Source organism: Apus apus, chromosome 1, assembly GCF_020740795.1.
Source record: "Apus apus isolate bApuApu2 chromosome 1, bApuApu2.pri.cur, whole genome shotgun sequence".
NCBI lineage: Eukaryota > Metazoa > Chordata > Aves > Apodiformes > Apodidae > Apus > Apus apus.
This window is the reverse complement of record NC_067282.1, coordinates 53,509,726-53,527,691: the sequence shown is the minus strand read 5'-3', so window position 1 is coordinate 53,527,691 and position 17,966 is coordinate 53,509,726. Positions and strand designations below refer to the sequence as shown.

The 17,966-nt window shown below is 39.8% G+C and overlaps 1 protein-coding gene across 1 annotated transcript in view; it reads right to left on the bottom strand.

Moving 5' to 3' along the window:
- The window catches only part of UBAC2 (UBA domain containing 2), a 104,999-nt gene that overhangs the window by 63,263 nt on the left and 23,770 nt on the right, over positions 1 to 17,966 (bottom strand). The gene's annotated exons all lie outside the window — the stretch shown is intronic.

Sequence of the window (17,966 nt, the reverse complement as noted above, 5' to 3'; positions counted from 1 at the left end):
TATATATATAGCATATTGTCTCATTCATGTGAATTATTAAATGCAACAGTTTTGAGACTATAGCTTTATTAATGGGACAAAAATAAGAGTATATTGTCCAAGTGAGTCTTAAAAGCTAGGTCCTCACTCCCAGCTTGATTCTGTCAGTGACTGATGATTCTGTACTGTGAGCAAGACCCTGCAGTAATACTAGTGATCTCAGAGCTAGTGAACCTCACCATGGACGGGATCTGCACTGTGTGCTGTCCCTGATCAGAAGTCTAGCGAATGCCCTAACAGCTTGTGATTCCCAGCACTGGAAGGGACGTATGACTTCCTAACTTGCTATTGGCCTTCCTGGGCTATTTTGTGTCTAGTTTTATCTTTAAAAGTTTTGGAGAAATACAAAACATCGTAATCAATTTATCTTTGCTCTTCTTTCAATTTTAATTTTTAAAAGTTCACCATGTTGGTACGAAGTAACTCTCGGTAGCACTACCTTCCCCCCAATCAATTCAACCTAAACTTCATTACCATTTCTCTTCACTCACACATAATAAGTATAATGGGAATTGCCACATCAAAGCACATTCCTCTCTAGTCTGCTACCCTGATTCTGATAGACAAATACTAAAACACTCAGAAAGATGCAACATCTCCTAATAATATGCCTATTGTGGAGTTTCCTCTTAGCAATTACTTCTTCTAATAGCCCTTGTTTAAAATTACCCAGTACAGGAATCCAATTACAGCTCATTTATCTTTGAAAAGGGTTAAGACAGCTGGCAATACTTAGCCAAGTTGGCAAAGACACACATAATGTTTACTTCCATAAGCTGCTTACCAAATACTGGCTGCAGAGATTAATCCTGCTGCAGGGCAGACCAGCTTCTCTCCTCTTAAGCAAAAACACATTTCCAAAGTTAATAATTACACTTAGTTCACAGATCTCTAATAATTACACACTTTGTACTTTCAATTTAATAAAAGTAGTTTAAAATGGTAGGTGTGAAAGTGGTGACAGCCAAAATTACAAATGCCACTTAGTACTTTGAATTTGAAAGGGGCAGCTAATCTCAGGGAAGCCCGTTCAAAGGTGTACCACCTTGCTTTCAGATACATTCAACCACTGGTAACACTTTTTGTCAAATTATTTCCCATTGCTTTCATCCTCTTAAACAATGTTACCCAATTGTGTGTTCTGTGTGTACTCATGAGTGCCTATCTGAGAGCTGTAACAGCAGACAGACTGCCACCCCAAACGCAATTCCAAGGTAAGTGTTCTAATTATTGTGAAAATGGAGCATTGTCCCATTTCAAAAACATCCTCAAAGTCCTCAGAAAATCCTGACACCAGTTAAGAAACAGCTGATTATCCATTTGTTATTATGCTCTGGCATCTCAGATGGCACAGCTTTGTATAGGGCAGAGCTTTTGGCTGATAATGACTTTTTCATCTCTTATTACAGTTATTAAAACCTGGCCTTGGTGTGATAAAGTGTGAAGAATCCCTGTTCACAGGTTATGGTCTTCTGCCCCGCCTGCCCTGCTCCTCTGTGCAGCAATGCCTGTCTTAACCTGAAGCAGCCAAACCCACACTGAAGCAATCAACTGTGAATCTTGTGGTACAGAGCAAGAGAAGGAGAAAGTCCCTGTTGTGCCTTCCAGCTGCATGTTCCTATTGTTTTCCTTGCTCTGGTGCTGGCATTCATCCACCCAGAAGTGAGCAGGTTTAGAAATTTAAGCCAGTGGGAAATGATCCCTGAAAAAATATATACGTTTTATTTTGAAACTTTATTTTATCTCCCTGTAACTACTGCCTGTAGGAAGTCTGATGACTTGCCCCCTCCCTGGAAGTGCTCAAGGAAGATTTGGATGGGGCTTTGAGCAATCTAGTCTAGTGAGAGGGCCCTTGCCCATGCAGGGGGTTTGGAACTAGATGATCTTTAAGGTGCCTTCCAACCCAAACCATTCTAGGATTCTCTGATTCTAAGACTTGCACTGCAATTGGTAGATAGTAATGTACAGGCTGGGGTCAAGCATAGGCTCCATCAGTGGCAGCCTGTGCTTCAAGTGGCTCAGCCCAGGCACAAAACTGCACCTTCAGCAGGTGAAGCAAAGCCACACACTTGTTCTTGTTGACTCCTTTACAAGTGGGGAGAGGGGAGCAGAGAACATAGCTGGGGTTTATGTTTTGAAGCAGCACAGCCCTTCCCATCAGTTGAACACAAGTCAGAGCTGTCAGTCCAAAGTACAGGTGCCTCAAGTTCCCTTACCACTCACTATCACTTCACATTTGGTGAGAATATTATTTGTCTGGCATTATTTCATCTCTTTTTCTCACTAGGTCTAATTTGCTGATTCTGTTCCCTTATTCTCTAATCTCTTTCCACAATCACTACTGTATTAAGCAGAAATTGCTTTGAGTTTACTGATGCACACACTTGACCCACAGTTTTTGTGGGGATGGGATAAATCATTCATAGTCCAGAAGTGCATAACTTAAGTCTTAAGGGCAAAGCCTTAAGCTTAAGAATACCAGTAAGGTGGACTCCTGTCTGCTCTCCTTGTTGGTTGAACACAGTGTGGACAGAGTGAAGTACACCTGTATCTCCCATTTGCCTGTTTCACACTTCCAACACAAAGACAGGGTTCAGAAGCAGACAAGAAGATAGAAGTATGCATATAGAGAACATACTCCATTCTCCAGTTACAAGCAGTCCTCCTTTTCCTTTGAATGAATACTTACATGAACATTCACTAGGATTACTGCAAACAATCACTTCTCTCAACTGCAGCCCAAAGAAGTTACTTGAAGACAGAATGTAGTGCTCAGGGTAAGAGAGATCTGACTGCACAAAAGCTACTGCAAATGCTGTCTCAGGCCTGTAGCCAAAGCATCACTTTTACTAAGGTGTAAAAAAAACTCCAATTTTTATTTCTGGACTGGAAACATTCCTTAATGATTCCACTGTGGACAACAGACTCATGCCTGGTGTTTACCCCTAGCTCCTGTGTCATCTCACTATCTGCTGTTCACTGCAACAGTCTGTACAGAGACAGTATTGCACCGAAAAAGCAAGAAACACTCCTGAATGACCTTTACAAATATAAAAAAGAAGAAAGTGTGCTTGACATCCAGGAGATACAAAGATGCCCCAGTTCTAGAAATATGAGGGCTCAAATGAAACAGCAGCAGGCTGATTTTCTGACAAGTGATGCAGAAATTGGTGAATTGGAGTTCTGAGGCTAATCTTGAAAAGAGGGAAAGTACAGGATTCACACATTCAGAGGCACATTGCTTCAGCCACATGGGCTTGAATCTTCCTCCTCACTTCTAGCAGAGAACATGGCTACTAAAACACTGTCTTAATTAAAAGGTGAAAAGAGACCTTGTGCTTAGGGACATGGTTTAGTGGTAAGCTTGCAGTGTCAGGTCTAAGGCTGGACTGGATGATATTCCAGCCAAATACATTCTGTGATTCTGTGATGGTGATCACAGGCATAAAGAGCTGTAATGTGAGGAAAGACAGCACCAAATTAACATCCAATTATGGAAAAGGATCGTTAAACGAAGGCAAAACAAACAAACAAAACAACCTCTCTCATCAGGCCCTTGGTAAAACTCATGGTGACAAAGTGACAGAAAAGCTCTCCCCAAAAAAATGCAGAGATTACTGCTGAGTATTCCTTTATAGAACTGGTATTATTTTAAGTGTACAAGGCACATAAGTAAAAATGTAAAAAAAATGAACAAATGTTTTAAAAACCAGAAAGTTATTTTGTCTCACACCATGGGGAAAATTAGTTCATTTAAGAACTAAAAGAGAATAACTGTTTCTTCTTGACTGACTGTTTCTTAACAGGGTTTAGTGGTTGTGCATTACTCACCCCAAAAGCTATATTCAGGTTGGAAAGCAATGACAAAAAGGAAAGAAGCAGAAGTGGGGAGACTGCATTGTTAACTGAGACAGCCTTGAATTAAAGCTGCCTCTCAGATGGAGTGGTGCTATCATAACTAACTCATCTGTGTCCTGCTCAATCTCCCTGTATCATTAGAACACTGGAAAAGGTGTCCTCGTGTCTCAGTGGCTCCAGAAAAGAGGAAAATATTTTTTAGAACAGCTCTGAGAAATCTAAGATTTTCTGCTCATGACACATCTGACTTTAGTACTCAAAATCCCACCAATCAGTTTCCAATAAGTAAATTCCACCACATGATTGCTGTCCCTAACCAAAGCAAGAGGTTGATGTGTCACCATTCACATCTGCATAACACACCATAGTGCTCCCAGGAATCACTATTTGGATAAGTTCAACATTGATGGACAGAAGGATCATCTACCCAACTAGTCTGAAACTGTTGCATCTCTGGTACACAGACAGGAAAACTCAAGACACACTGTCTCCATCACTCCAAAGATATCAAAGAAGGTTCCTGGTTTAGGTAACAGGAATCTGTGACTACACACCTGATAATGGTTGAAGACAAAAAGCTAATATCCTGTGTGTGTGTCTTACAACCACTGTACACTCTATCAAACCACGTCTATGTGCAAGGCAAGCAATGAGCAAAGCATCATGTATGGACAAACTGTCAAGCTACAGGGGTCCAGAGGATTATGGAGGCATTCATCCCAGACTGAGTTAAGTGTCCTCCAAGCCTGGAGAGTTACAGCCTGGAAGCTAGAACATGTTTCTACGAGGGTCAGCTGAGCCTTTTACAATCCTTATGAATCCAAAGAATAGAGAGCTGTCTAGCAGTTAAGGATCTTGAACCTTATTCTGGTTACTGCTATCTGGGAGCCACTCTACTGAAGCAAGAAGAGTGGACAACTTCATTTAAGAAAGGCATTTACCTTCAAGAGGCCTTTGAGACACATACAACCTCAAAAGCGGAACCCTATACTGGGCCTGGTCCAATTTGCAATGGGGATTGGCTTTTAACTCTGCATCTAATATATATGTTTTCATTTTGCAAACTTTTTGTCTTAGAGAAAATAAATTTGATCAGTAGTGATCCAGGACCCTGCTATGTTACACACCTGAATTCAATTAGTAATTATTTCATTTGCTTTTGAGCATGATTAGTTTCATTGCCATTCTTACTCCTTACCCACCTGGATGCGGTCCTGAGTAACGTGTTCTAGGCAATTCTCCTTTAGCAGGAGAGTTGGACTAGATGATCTCTAGAGGTCCCTTTCAACTCTGACCACTCTGTGATTCTGTGATTCCATATAAGAAATACTTTCTTTTCAAAGTGTGCAAGTTCTCCCTGAATTTATGGCTCCCAGAACTTCACCTGTTTCACATTTCTGGTGTAAAGAAAGTGCAGAGAGAAGTACAGGGTAGCATCAGCCTCCCAAAACCATTTGCATGGAGAAGTTTGACTCTGTGACAACTGTCTGTGCTGGGGATAGACATGGGCATCACAGGTGAATGAGAGCTTCAGCCTCTCCTACCAGATTCTGACATATGATCCACCACCACACTACAAATTCTCATATTCCAGCACAGAAACCTTGCTTCTCTCCACTGTCCTGATCCCAAATACCACACACATCACCCCGTTCATACCTAAGCAACCCAAGGGCACACTCCATTATGTGATGGGCTGCAGAGGGTCCTCACTCCCAGCTCCCCACTGATTTAAGCACTAAACTATGATTTTTTATGAGGATTTGTACTTAGCAAAGAATGGCATTTTTTTATGACCTCTGTTGCAAAGCACATATGCTATTTTTGCTTCATTTATTATGACTTATTTTCATACTAGAGACAGTAAGTTGGAGCTGACTACTGAAATGTGACTCATGTATCCGCTGTTCAAGATTTTGAGTGCAATTCTGTAGAACAGTCTAGTAATTGGCTACCCATCAGACCTCTTTGATAGTAAATACTATTCTTTTTTTTTTGGCTGAACTATTTTTAAAAGTACTTTTAAATTCTTGGTTAAAAAAAAAAACAACAACAAACCAAAACAACAAAAAACCCAAAACTCTTCTCCTAACTTACCACATTATAATTAGTACACTATAACAGACATAACATCTTCAAAGGCCAAGGATTTGTAAAGAGAGGTTTTAATGTTCATCATATTCACACAGATTGGCTTACTTCACAATACTTGAAAATTAAAACATTTGCCACATTTTTGGGAGTGTTTTGTTAAGACACCATTCACACTTACTTTTGATTTGTGGCTGTACCTCATCTTTTCTTTTTCCAAAACAGCTTGTTGCTGGCAGGAAATTGTTTAGCTTGTTCATGACAAAACAGACACAAAATAGAAAAGCTGTAGCAGAGAAGTGATTTCTTTGCAAAAAATACTTCCCCATTAAGACCACCATATAATCCTTTTTCACAACTACAGGCAAAGGTGTGTGAAGCAAAGTGATGACTAAACAGAAGGAGACTATTCAGTAAGCACAAAATAAAAGCAAAGAGGAAGTTTTAAAATAAAGTAATAATAAAAAAAATCTTGTTATTTATATCAAAAGTCTGCAACGTACTTTAACTCTGAAAAAGAGATGTTCTAATTTCTTAATTCTTCAGTGAACCAACCTTGTTAGTTTTCTTACTAACTATACACAGTCTTCTGTTTCATGCCTGTTTGTTTTTTAAAGTCTCAATTATACAACTTCACGTCCTCATAAAACCACTGAACTTAAGGAATCAACTTCTGTCCATTACTTTGATAAGTCAAGGAGAGTTCTTGATGCATCTTTAAAGCACCAGTCATCGCAAGGCCTCCTTTGTGAGGTCACTCAGTTACCCTCCTCCTCCTCTGTGTCCTAAGAGAGCAACCACACACTCTTAATTTTGCAAAAAGACATGACAGACACTGTATCTCCTCATACTTAATAACATCTCAAATTGCTTTGAAGAATTATCCTTTTCCGCCCACCCCAATCAAGTTATTACCTGCCCTACATATAAGAGAGGGAAAAGAGATACATAGACCATCATTGGAATGAAGACAGTTCATTCCATAATAGAGGAGGATATTTTATCCCTTGTATGAAAAGATACCAGATCCTTGAAACAAAAATGTTTGCAGCAATCCATGCTCATAACAGAACTTCTACAGAGAGGAGACAAGTGGTGTTTCTAGGAGGTAATGACTACTTCAAGATTGTTTTCCTCCAGATAAATAACATGGGGCACCTCCAACAGTAAGCCAATGCACAAACAATAGCCAAAATTATAATTTGTAGAGAATTGTTTGGGACAAATGTCTACAATTAGATGCAGGATTTCCTTTCAAATTCCAAAGAGACTTCCACATCCCTGTCTTCCTTTACTATGGTCGAACATGAGGAACAAACAAGGTGTTTCTACTTCCTGAAAGAGGAAGAGGAGAGGAAAAAAAAACCCAAGCTGACAGTAATGACAGAAATAAAAGCTGATGTTCTTAGAGTTGATCATTCACACATAGACTGAAAATAATCTTCAAGGATCAACTAACAAGCTGTAAAGGAGACCCCCTATTCCCACACAGGAAATAAGGCATTGCTTATTTTCATGAAATAAGTTAAACATAAAACACAAACACCCAGTTTCAGAAAAACCACATGCTGTGGCAATAAAGTGGTTCCTACTGTTATTGGTTGCTACTGAATCTTATTTTTATAGAGATGTATCAGACAAGTAAAACACAACAAAATGGTGAGGTGGGTAGCGTTAAAGACACATGGTTGTTTAATTTTTAATGTTAGTTTTTATCCTTGTGTTATATAATAAAGCCAGAAGAATGGCAAATGTTCTTTCCAGTCCTTCTTCTCCTTTTGCCACTAGGTGTCTTCTAATTCTTCCCTTTTCCAGGGTAAATTCAGACTATATACAGTAAGGAAGTATTCACTTACAACTCATTCTCAGAATTGTATCTTATTGTTCAAAAAGAAATGCAAGTGGGAGACTTGCATGAAATGTTACTCTATGAGCAACAACAGAATTTGCTGTTCCACTACTACAGGAATGAGCAAACCTTCCTTGCCATGCAGTATTTCCCTTCTGTGAGGCAATCAAAGTGGTTTTCACTCTTTATAACCAGTTTTCCTGCACAAATGTCTAAGTAGGGCAAGAGTATAACAGAACACCCTTTTTCTGCTGTTCCAAAGATCTGTTGCTATGCTAGCTAAAGATCCGTAGATGGCAGCATTGACGCAGTAATTAATCTTCAACACAGCAGAGGTCAAAAGACCTTTCAAAAAACTGTTCCTTATTGGGGGTTACGGCCCATTTTCAAATGTCAGAGATCTTAGTATGAGAAAAACTGAGCCAGGATTGGTGCAGGCAGTAAAGAGAAGCCAGATCCAGGATTACTATTAAAAGATACTATGCTAAGCCAGTAATTGTAACAGTCTAGGCCCCATATCATCTAGGCAGCAATAAGCACTGTGAGCCATGGGCTGCTGGTATAGTTCTTATGGTTACATCCATACACTGTCAAATTAGAAAGACTAAGGAATACGGAGATATCCAACAACCCGCCGCCTCTACGGCCCCAACCTCCTCCTCTGCACCTCGTTCAACACAAGCTTTGCACTCCCTCTCATTTCTGTTCAGCTATGTGCTAGGAATTGGGAGGCCCATATCACTACACAGCACAGAGCTCATTTACAAGCAAATGAAAGATGTTCTAGTGCAAAAATAAAAATGCACTGACAGCCGGTATGATTTGGAGGCAAAGGATGAAAGCGGCAGACACTGAGGTACACATATCCTAGTTCAGCTTTACTGGCCCATTCTCTCTTAAAGACATCTTTACTAACAGTGTCTACATATGGAAGACTGCTGCTTGAGCTACTGAACTTCAAATCTATGCCCTGCCTTATTTTGCTAGGCTTTTTGTCATGATAAATCTCAGGATTTTCAGCTCCTTCCCTTTAAAGTGCATGTGTGTGTGTAAAATAAATATACATTTGTAGCTGAATAGTCGGTCAGAAAGCATCGAGTCCTCTGATCAGACCCAGCTCTGTATCTGCAGCAATAGTGACTACTCTGATATCATCTGCTCTGCCAGCTCTGTTGTCTGCCTTTGCCAGCTCCAAGCCTCAGCTGGCCTTGTCCCCAGCGTTCAGGTACATTGAGCATACTCACATACTCGCACTCACCTTGTCCTCCATTTCCCTTCAAGGACAGTGCTGAGCCTGCACACCAAGCAACCCTGCCCTGCAGAACCAGATTCACTCCTATGTGGCAGGAATTGAGCTGCTTTATGCCCGTCTGGATTATGCCAACCTCTTTACCATCCTGAATGCTCCCTCTCGCATCAGCTCAGCTCCACTGCGGCACATGAAGCTTCATAACATCAACTCATCACCATGTTTGTTAATCTGTGCCAGAGACAGGTGGTACGGGCAGAACAACATTAGAAGACTGTCACTTCATCAAAGCAAGCTACCTGCCAGGGCTGGGCACCACACAGAGGAATGGGATACATAGCAAGGTGCCCTTGAATTTAAAGGACAATGCACAGCTCACTCTCACTTCAGGTACTCTCGCTTGAATGCTTCACTGGCATGCTAAAGCGTACGTAGCATTTATTAATAATTTAATTTCTGATTATATACGCTCAGGCTAGTAACTGAGCCACGGTTGTCCAAGCTCCTGAGCTCTGGAGCAAGTCAAAATTATTTTTCCTAATTCTGCACCAGACTTCATCAAAAGAATCTGAATATAAGCAGCTCCCAATAAAGACATTTATCTTTAATCATTACCCCTGGGAAGCATATCAAGTTTCAGAACAGTACTCCACATACTTGAGACTTCTAAGAGTAGGTTAGTAGTAAAAAAATCACATACACTTAGTAAGGAAGGACTATTTGGAAAAGCTCTCCTAAATACTTCCAAACTGCAACAACTAACAGATTGCATGGCTCCCGACAGTGCATACAGATTTAAAAAAGAAAATTAAAAGGTGAGTATTCATGCAGGTTTTAAACAACTACAAAATATCTGCTGTGAGTAATTTGTACTTTTTGGGGAAAAAAAGCTGCTTCCCAGCAGAACACAGGTGGAAAGCAGAACACAGACAAAACATTTCAAGAAATCTGCCTAAGGCAAAGAAAGTTCATCAAGAAGCATGGAGCTGTGCTGGTATTTGCCATGAGCTAATATTAGACTACATATATTCTAAGATCGCTGCTGCATAATAAATCACTGTCTTCAGTCCACTACCCCACTCTCGAACACATGAGATATGCAACTTTTATTTCAATTAATTTTTGAAGTATTGATACTTTCAAAGGCTGATGCTGCTGAACAGATGAACTAACTGTAGGCCAGATGCACTGTATATTTTTAGGGTATGTCCTGGCTGGACAAGAGAAGGAGGGGGAAAAAAACAATCAGGAGAAACACAGAGTGTCAATTTCATTATTGATCTTTTTAAAAGGAAAAAAAACAAGAACTCCTTCCTCAAATCATACCAACTTCTAGCAAAACACTGTAAAGAAGACAAACCATGACAGTAATGAGGACATGTAATATATAGCTGACTAGGCTACAGTCCTCTTAAGCTGCTCTGTTTCCCATTCCTTCAGCTCTGCTGCACACAGCATCTATACTCACTCGCAGGTTGAGGAGTGGGAGAGGAAAGACAGATATGTCATGATGCAGCTTGAGAGTAACACGTAGGGCAAAACTGGTAACAATTGCAGTAAGTTTATGCATTCAGTGTCATGACAACTTTTAACCAGTAGTCTATTCTTAAACCTTCACTGTCATACAACCCAATACGGGAATAAAAAATTAAGCACAATTTCAGGAATGTTTAGAACAGTAACCCAAAACTGTGAACTCATTCACCATAGCAAGCGGCTAAATCAGCAAACTGATACATGGGAGAGTTGCTTCCTGCACCACTGGTGCACTCAATTGTGCAATAAGCTTCAGTTCTTTCTTTTCATTAGGACCAAATGGTAAGAAATTCAGAGGGAGAAGAACACAAGCTCAAGCCTTCTCCTCACCAAACTGAAGAAGAGGATGATCCTTCTACCCATCTGCATGCAGAACTTGTCTGTATCAGCTGCACAAAGCTCATAACATGGTAAGTGGACAGGCAAAACATACTTTCCTATAACATGACTAAACCACTGAAAGAGAAAGACCTAGCATACTCCTGTGAAAGCAAAAGCATGAAGACAATCCCTTCAGTGCTGCACTTCCACACTGTTGCACGGTATTGAGTTCATTTCTTGTAAGGCTGACCGCCAGTTAGTGCAGGCACTGCAACAGACCATATGTGTGCTCTGCCTTATTCTCAGACATGAAGTACATTGGCTCAGCTTTACCTATCCAAAAACAGCTTTAACACAACATAACAAAACTAAAATTATCGTCTTTACTCCCCAAACTTCAGAATAGCAAAATAAAGAGCCTGTAGGGAACTAAGTATTTTTTTCAGTAAAAGCTGGAGCAGTGGAAGTACTCACCCATCTGAGGGAAACCAAGACACTCATCACTAGCAGTTAAAACAGTACAAAGGTGAAGAAAATAGAATCAGGTGCTTCCTACAACAGAAACCAAAGTGCCAGGGGAATGTGGCACAGCAGAGCAGCCCACTGCCTCCTGCAAACCACAGTTTTTAACTTTTCACTGAGGTGCTCAAGTCCAAATGTTTATCACAGTGCAGCTGCAGCCAGCCCAAGCACCTAGACAAGAATTAGCACATGCTTGCTGCTACTGCAAACACCTCTTGTCAGCACACCACTACTAGACAGAGCTGCCCCTCCACGCTTAAGGGGAAGGCCTTTCAGCCTGTCAGCAACAGAGTGGTTTGGCTGCCTTTGCTCCACCAGGCAGACTCTGAAAAGCCTGAGTGAAAGCAGAACGCAGACTGATACGTACATGTTACAACAAACCAGCTGGTTGGGTAAGGTGCCTGGAAACTCAACAGGGCTGCTCTTATTCCCCTGTGTGAACTGCTAAGACTTGATTCCAGCTTCCCTCACGAGGTATGACCTTCCCTGCAGGTCAAGACCTCAGCCACCCCTCTTCAGAAAAAACAGACACAGCTATGAAACCTCACCCTTCTGACCCTCCCCCCAAGAAGACAGCAAGCTGTACACTGCATATGGCTTTTCTGATCCCAGCCTCAAAGTTTGCCTGGTTTCTATCCAAATCTAGAATTACCTTTGTACTCCCCCTTTAGCCAAGGTGAGCACTGCCTACCCACTTGCTCGTTTTGGTACACCCATGGCCAGTTCAGGTTGGAAGGGACCTCCAGAGTTCTGTACATTTTTTTTTCCCCAAATAAAGTACTCTTACCTGTAAGAGCTCAAAAGCCTAGTTATTCCCTTCCAGGAGCCTCACACTCCCTTTAAAACCTTTCAAAAATATAGATGTCAATGAATTTCCATGAGCTTTCACAAAACTTGAAAACAGTATGAGTGACTCATCTTGCTGGAGCATGCTTCAGAGTTGCTTTGCTAATAAGCTACTGAAGAACTTTGGACACTAATTAGTCCTTTTAAAATATTCCTTAATCCTAAAATACTAAGCACTTTTAAATATATTTCTGTAGCATTGTCTGGGTAGGATTTGCAGCTCATTGTATTTAAGAGGTCTTTGGAATTAGCACAAAAATTAAGTTTGGTATTATTTCATCTAACCAGGCAAGACCAAATATTTAAAGATACTATTAATCTACACATTGAAAAGCATACCCAGGTCCCTGCCTGTGATTACTTCACTCATCACACCAACCTATGCAAATACCTGTGTACTACCACTAACCCATCCAACAGAGATAAATTACATGACTCCAGCAGAAAGGGTATTTTCCAAAAGAGTTACCTCTAGCACTAAGTGAGGATCACCTACCTAGGTTACTTTTACAGTCAGTGAAGAAAGATGTTACCGGAAACAAACCTGATTCTGGCCTCAGCTGAGCTGCAGGACTTTTTTGCTTCTGGCACCATGGTGGACATCCTGTCAAATCCTTGATTGCATGCCAGGAGCAGACTGAAACATCCCTGCTGCCTTCCTCAACACACATCTCTCTTTTGCTTCATCTTGGGGGGAGGGAAGGGGGCGCAGAAATGGAAGTCATAAGAGATAACAAACTCTCTGTAGTGTGCTTCAATGTCCCAAAGACAAATGGTCAGAGACCTGGATCTAGCAAGTGCTCCACAGAGAATCAGGAACGATCTCCTTCTCTGAATGACTCTTTCAAATGCTAGAACCTTTTTTTGAGTTGACAATGATAAAATGTAGGAAATTAGTCTTTTTTACCTATCAGCCATTGTGAAAACTGTCATCCCACTAAAGATGTCTGTCGCAGTGACACAGTTCAGAGATTTTACTCCATTTTAATAAAGGCTAAAGCCTCCCTTCATCCAGTATTTTTCTGCAAAGCTCTTAAATAGGTATTTTATTATTTTAGGCAATGAATAAAATATAGAAACATTGCTGTTGCATTAGTAAAACATTTTAAGTACAGCCATAAATTAAGCTGTGTATTCAAGTGGATCAAACTTCTCATTTCAAATGAACTGAGTTTCTGTCACTTTCAGACTGACTACTACCCAATGCAATGTAAACAAAACGGGGATTTCCACAAAAAAAACAGACTACACCCTATAGCAGATATATTTACATTGTGCTTTTGCATAACCAAGATATGTATTATTGCAGATATCTTTTCATGTAAATGTCAACCAAAAATATGTTTTCATTATACCACAAAAATTTTTAAATGTATTTTTAAAAGATACATGGTACAACAGCCAGTTTGACCACGCTGGAAATAAAATAGAAGCTTGAGTATTCAAAGGTAGTAAAAATATCAAAGGCAGTAGAAATATCAGTTCACAGACACCACATGTACATGAAATATTAGTGAGATACTTTTAAGTATGACCAATAAAAGCTCAGAACTAGCTAGACTGCGTCATTGTTTCCTGCCTGCAAAGAGGAGCTATTTCAGCTAAGCACATGCGAAGCAGAGAAGAGGAAGTCTAAACCTTCTGGGGGCTATGAAACAAGCATCTCTGAAGAAATTTTCTAGTGCACAGAAGGTGAGTAACAATCCATTATGCTATGCTAACGAAGTAACTTGGGTTTTATATATGTTGCTAAAATAGACTTCCTTCTTTCAGAAGTTGAACACAGAACTTTTCTAACTAATGAAATCTAGTTCTTCAATGCACTTTCAAAATATCAGCAGCATTCTATAAATCATGTTTAAAGCCAAACATTGCATTTGTAGAAGCATAGTACTATAAATACTGTTGTTTATGTTCTTAACACATTTTAAAACATGCAATAACTATAAGCATTGCTAAGTACATTATCACTAAAGGAAAAAAGTTTGGTTTAATCTTGTTGCTTGGTCTCCCTGTACTTCACTGAAAGCCATGTCCTCCTCAGGGCAATGTGAGTTTATGTAAGGAACAGCCAAACTTAAAGAAAAAAAGGAGATTGAGAAGAAAGATACGCACACAATCCTTTAAATGGAGCCACTGTTGCTTAACTCATAGTAAGAATCTGGAGGGAAATATTTAATTCTCATTTTGTTCTGAAAGTCCTTCTTCTCACACACAGTACACAGATGGGCTTCACAATCCACATTAGAGATCCAGGACCTCAGATATCATGAAAAAAATTAAAACTGATAAAATATATGGACCAACATCAGAGTAATAATTCAAAATTAACACAGACAGGCATCCAGTAACCAGTGACTCCTTGGGCTCTTCAATAAGGACTTCAATCAATACCAGTAAGTGCTCCCATTATGAAAAATAGAAAATAGAGCAAAATATCCATTCAGAGGCACCCAAAGATCTACTTGGGTTGACCTGGGAGATACCAACCTGAGCTCGATGTAGAAAAGTACTGGTGAAAAAGCAGAACATCTGCCTTCATGTATAAATGCAAATAGGTAACTACATTTTTTTTTTTAAATCTCATTGTTTCTCACCTATATAAACATTAAATTTTAGATTCTCAAAAGTTAAATTTAGGAGAAATACCTAATTATAACACTGACATATATTTAAATCCATAAACTTTCGAAACAGCATCTTCAACAACACGAAAGAAACAAAAAAACCCTTTTTGTTAAGTAGCTCCATTCTTTGATTTATCTCAAAACTGGCACAAACTGGAAATAACCAGCAAACAAGGCATGGAACCACAAGTTTTCCTGACAGAAGCTCATGCTTAGCTACCTCTCCTGTCATCAACATCAGTCTGCTGTTTATTTTGGAAACAGGACCTGAGCAGGAACTATTACAGTCACTGCAAGTCCAAAGAAGAGAAGGACAAATCCAAAATCCACACTGTTCATTAACATTCTTGTATAAAAAGTGAATTAGTCTACCTATCCTATACATTACTACACAGTTCACCTGCTAAATCAGTCAGGATCTTGAGACAGGTACTCATGCACTATACCATATACAATCACTGGCAAAAGAGAATAAAAAACAGAACAAAAGAGAAAACATTTTAAATGTATGGGGGTGGGGTGTGTTAAGCAATATTTGGACAATTTAATGCAACAGTAATGGAAGTGGGACAGTATGCCATATAATATTTCAACTGTGCTACAAGCATGTGCTAAAAAAACCTTCCTTCAAGCATATGTCATCTATCTTTCAATAAAGTCTCTCATCACTCCTTTTTTTTTTTTTTTTTTTGTGTTCTTCATACAATTAGGTATTTTAGAGGCATTCACAAGGATACCCTGCAGAGCTCTTTTTAATCAGTATTATACACACAGCTTTTCCCATACAAAATGTGAATGGTGTTACATGTGATAATGACCTCATCCAATTAGAAAACACACCTTTTTGTTTCATGCAGCTAAAAATACATATCTTTGAGACAAAGGTTTAGGGATAGATATTTGTATGCATTTTCTTTTTGTATCTGTAAACTGGAGAATTGTAAGAAAATCAGAAGTTCAAACTTCTTATTTCAAGGCAGAAACTAACCTGAAGAGATATTTAATAGGTCATACTTAAATTTGTTATTCCATGGATGCTTTCCTCAAAAACAGCCAATATTTGCATCTCAAAGCAAGATGCTAGATTAGTAAACACTGATTCAAACCACTGTGTATTCCTATACCACTGAAAAAAGTACCTGTTAACATTACAGTGAAAGCCTAAAGCAGACGAGCATTAAGATTAAGCTTTGTTTTTAATGCATTCCCTACTTCTGAAGATAAAACACACAGGAACTATATGTGCTTCTCCTCTTGAGAATAGTTTTGGTGCCTAACTGATACTATAGAAGTTACCTGGCTGTCCATCTCAAGTGGGAAGGTCAGACAAGACAACTAACTCTTTCCTCGTCCTCCTCTTCACAAAGCTGCCACAGGGTTGGGTAAAAGGCCAAACAAGAGGAAACCTCGCATGCAAAGTCATGAAACTGTTACCACAGCAAGAGCCAGGAAAGTGAGGGGGTGCAGGTTAACCAAAGCACCAATGCAAACACCAGCAAAAGTCTGCCATCCTCAAATGGCTCCAAAGTAAACTGGGGATAGTCTTTCTGTTGTCATCACCTGAGTCTGCATCGTAACACTTGAGATGTTCAACTCCTATGACCAACAAGCTGAGACAAGCAACACAATTGTGCTCTGGAGCAGCTGGCTACCATGCAGCAACTTTTCCCACTAAAAATACTGTTCACCCAGGACCTGGTCAGAGACTGCGCTGCTTCCCATTTTAAACTTTTTTAAAAATAGGAAGTCTATCCATCTGTTAAACTCATCCATATGTCAGGTAGCTGGTTCCGATACCCTGAGATTAGATACTGTATTAGAAGCTATGTAGCTATTAAGACAGCTTTTTAGGGTCTTTTATGAGCAACAGCATTCACCTATTATTTTGGGAGCTAAGTAGCTCCTACACAGATAAAATGCAAAGTCAATACTTGACTTTGCTTATCCAAATGTCACTACATGCCATGCTCCCTTATTTCTTTTCAAACTAGTTTTAGTCTTTAAATTTTCAACAGGGATAACGTGAAGACATTTTTTCTTTAGAAAATAACAGAATAGTCTGTGTTGGAAGGGATCTTGAAAGGTCATATAGTCAAACTCCCCTGCAATAAGGAGGGACATCTTCAACTAGATCAGGTTGCTCAGAGCCCCGTCCAACCTGACCTTGAATGTTTACAGGGATGGGTCATCTACCACCTTCCTGGGCAACCTGTTCTGCTGTTTCACTACCCTCACTGTATAAAGTTTCTTCCTTACATCTAGTCTAAATCTACCCTCTTTTAGTTTAAAAACCACTATGCTTTGTCCTATGGCAACGGGCCCTACTAAAGTGTCTGCCCCCATCTTTCTTAAAAGCCCCCTTCAGATATTGAAACACTGCAATAAGGTCTCCCTGGAGCCTTCTCTTCTCCAGGCTGAACAGTCCCAAGTCTCTTCGCTTGTCTTCATAGGAGAGTTGTTCCAGCCCTCTGACCATCTTAGTGGCCCTTCTCTGGACCTGCTCCAACAGGTCCATGTCTTTCCTGTGTTGAGGATTCCAGAACTGGACACAGTAGTCCAGGTGAGGTCTCACAAGAGTGTAGTAGAGGCGCAGGATCACCTCCCTTGACCTGCTAGCCACACTTCTTTTGATGCAGCCCAGGATGTGGTTAGCATTCTGGGCTATGAGGGCACACTGCACTCATGTCCTGCTGTTCATGCACCAAAATAATTCTCTCACCTCAACTACAGCTGTTTCGATCTTTTCAATCTATCAGCTACAGAAGCACACTCAAAGTCACTGGTCAGTCTTTACTTTTGATTCTCTATATAAGAAATCTTTTCATTAATTAAAATTCTTTAATTAAAACTAATTATAAATACTGTTTCTCACAAGTCTGACAGTACAGGTACTTCCCTCAGAGCAAATTAATGTATTTGTGGTCAGAAAAAGCAACAAAGCTAGCACAGTTTCACAGTTAAACAATCCATTCTCATCACAAAACCACATCCTTCGTCAATATTTGTTTTTTTAAAAAGTTTTTAATTG